Source organism: Oreochromis niloticus, linkage group LG7, assembly GCF_001858045.2.
Source record: "Oreochromis niloticus isolate F11D_XX linkage group LG7, O_niloticus_UMD_NMBU, whole genome shotgun sequence".
NCBI lineage: Eukaryota > Metazoa > Chordata > Actinopteri > Cichliformes > Cichlidae > Oreochromis > Oreochromis niloticus.
The window spans coordinates 43,360,261-43,363,877 of NC_031972.2; the positions used below are offsets into that span (position 1 = coordinate 43,360,261).

At 41.6% G+C, this 3,617-nt stretch overlaps 1 pseudogene; it reads right to left on the bottom strand.

Annotated features, from left to right (window-relative positions):
* Positions 1 to 1,649: 1,649 nt before the first annotated feature.
* LOC112847455 (putative nuclease HARBI1) lies at positions 1,650 to 2,673 on the bottom strand (annotated as a pseudogene).
* Between the last annotated feature and the right edge of the window lie 944 nt (positions 2,674 to 3,617).

Genomic DNA, 3,617 nt, shown 5'->3' on the forward strand with positions numbered 1-3,617 from the left:
TTCTTGGTTGCTGTTATAAACAAACAAACAAACAGATTATTTCAGGGTCTCTTTTCAAGAGACTAAAAGCAATATAAGTGATAAATATTACCATTCTGTAGAATATTCTTATATTTCACTTTTACTTGTTCCCATGTTCTAGTGGGTCCTGTTGTGGCTCTAATGTGAAAGAGGATATAATGTAATATAATATAATAAATTACTTACGAGTTTAATTTGTCAGCAACTTTCTGCCAGCCCTCTCTCCTTGCTTTTGCAGCCTTTGCAGTGTTCCCTTGCGTTTTAATTAAACTCTGAAACTCCTGAAATCCCTTAATCAAGAGTTCTTGCTCTGCTGCCGAAAAATACTGAGCGCGCTCCTTCGACATCTTCGCCAACCAATCAAAGGGTTGCCGATCAATGTTTCTACTATCAGTGCGTAGCCCCTTTTAAGCCACCCAGTGATCTCAGATTACTTCATCCAGCTATACTAATCGTCAACAACAGGTGTGTTCGGAGAACCGAATTAGCGAGCTCAAAGTTGGCGCGATGATTTGATCTTGGATGTGTCATTTGATCTTGGATGTAGTAAGGGAGGTACGAAGAACGGACCCCTGGTTGTACTCTGACATTTATTGACACTGTGGGTTTTTGTGTCTGTAGTTGTACATGACACTCCATCACTTTTACCTGTTCCCATGCAAGGGGTGACTGAAGCATGCACAGTAAGTTGGGAGACACACACACACACACACACACACACACACACACACATATATATATATATATATATATATATATATATATATATATATAGATAGATAGATAGATAGATAGATAGATCTATGTGTGTGTGTATGTCTGTTGTGTAATTATGTAGACCAATAGGCTGTACCACATCCCTTTGTAACACCATTTTGTTCCCATTGCACAGGACAGTGAACCAACCCTGTCAGATGACTGTGGTTTGGAGGAAGTCCCTGTAAGTGCATGCATAATTTGGCCTGAATGTGTATCTACTTGTGTACTTCTATGTGTTTCTGACTGCAGTATGATTTGCAGGCAAAGAGGCCGGCAGAGAGGCCTGATACAGAGGTGGGCAGTCTTGTAATTAATTCTACCTCCTATATGACATGTATTGACCGTCAAATGTTGTCTCTACAATTGAAACAGGGTGACATCCGTTTGCTCTATAAGAGAAGTCTCCAGCAGAAAATAGAATATACTGAGCTAAAGAAACAGAAGCTTCTAGGTGAAATCGAACTTCAAGCTCTAATGAGGCAAAAAGTTCAACTGGAAATCGAGTTGCTACAGAAGGAACTACAGAGTAAGTAACAATACACTTTCATACAGAGCACTATTGGTGACCTTGCGTGGTACAGTATATATGATTTTCTTTTCCAGGCAAATGATGACTGGCTTCTGTTGGATGAGACGGCAAAAGATGCTCAAATAAATCTCAATGGAAAATATGTTTTGTCATGTTTTTAATATACGAAATTGTGTTGCACAATTCTGTCCCGTGCAGCTCTGCCACTAGGTTGGTCCAAGTGCACTGGCTGGAGGTCATCAACAGGCTGCACCTCCACCACGGGGGTCCTCTCCTTTCTGATGGTGGCAATGTTGTGCAGTACGGCACATGCAACAATAATGTCACATGGCCTGTCAGGTGCAACCCTCAGACCTTTCAGACACTGAAATCTTCCCTTTATTTGCGCAAAGGTCATTTCAATGCGTGCCCTTGTCCTGGCTAGAGCTGCATTGTAGTGGGTCTGTGGCCCAGGGTTGGGGTCAGGGAACGGTGTCATGAAGTACTGCCTGCATACATAACCCCTGTCTCCAAGGAGAATCCCATCGTAGGCCCCTGTGTAATGGAGAAATGCTGTTATGTTAGGCCCAAAATAAGTATGACATATCAAAATAAGTCTCTTTTTCTTACCACGCTCAAATAATGTGCATAACCCTGACTCTCTGAAGATTCTTGAGTCATGCACTGATCCGGGCCATTTAGCTTCCACATTTGTGATATGGCACATAGAGTCACACACCATCGAAGAGATTTCATTATATGTGAACACACTCATTTCATTATATATTACCATCTGAAATATTAGTATTACTCACCTGCACATTTATACTGTGGACCCCCTTTCGGTTGACAAAATCCCCTTCATTGGGGCCTGGGGGGGCCTTGATCGCAATGTGTGTGCAGTCTATGGCACCAATCACATTGGGGAAGCCTGCGGACAATCGAGCTACAGTTAAAGACATAGGTCATGATTGCATCACATTCATTATCGATTTTCATGTACCTGGAATGGCAAAAAAGCCCTGTTTGACAACCTGTGGTCTCACGTGGCTTGGGAAAACCACAAACACACCCAGGAAATGCTTGAGTGCCAGGTATACTTTGCGAATGGCACGGCAGACAGCACTCTTGCCAATGTTCTCTGCGTCTCCAACAGCGTACAGAAACGTGCCACTCGCAAAGAAACGCAAGGCAATGCACACAGTTTGTGCAGTTGTTAATGCCCGACTACGGTGAGTGGAACTCTTAACATAGGGATCCAACAAGTTGGTTAAGTAAATAATACCCTCACGGGAAAATCGATATCACTCTATGAGCACACAGTCGCGCTGAGCTAAAGGATCCTGTCTATCCCGCAATATCCGCTGAATTCTGAAAACTCTCCTTATCAATCTTGCACCTTCCGCAATGCTCGCGTACAAACGGACAGGACATGGCTGCGACAGACTTCCCAAATCCACCTTCGCTTTTATAGCCGTGGTCTCTCATCTTGATTACACGAAGTGTTTTACTATTACTACTCTAAAATATGAATTACATCTCAAATAATCAAATACATGAAATAGAATGATTAATAGTACATTTCCCTTTTTTTTTTAGGAAATGACCTGTATGTATCTGTATGAAATCAGTAAAAGAATCAAATACTGCATTATCTTTAGTTACATTGATAATATTTATTTATGGAAAAACAGTGGAGAAATATCGCTGTTGCTTTCGTATAAATGAAGCGGACATACCTGAGTGGCCGCGATCTAATCCTGTTTACATAAAGTAAGCCTGCTCCCGAGCAGGTTTACGCTTACGGATCTGTTGCTATGACAGCAAGTCCCGGATGAGCTTCGGAGAACCGAACGATCCAAGATCACGCGAAATCGTCAACAATCAAATCCAGCTAACTTACTTAGCGAGGTACGAAGAACGGACCCCTGAAGCCTAAGCAATGGCTAAAACGGAGGTAAACAATTGAAACCAGTGTTGCCAACTCCTCAGTAAGGAAAATCGCTATTGGTTGTCCTAAAGTCGCTAGAAGTCGCTAAATGACGTCATCACCTAATTTGCATAATTGGTCATGCTAATGTAATTGTAACCTATGTTGTTGGAGAGAGAAATAACATCGTGGAAGAGACATAAAGTGAGTAAAAAACGTCCTAAATGCAGTTAGAATTTATTTAGAACTACAAATTAAATTTCTTTTAGCAATTATTGTTTTTTTTAATGTCACAATTCCAACCCTGCTCCTTTACCCGGGCTTGGACTGGCAAAAGTGATCCGAAATAGGCACTCTGGTGGAGTTACTTTGTGTGTGTGTGTTTATAAGTAGTTTTAA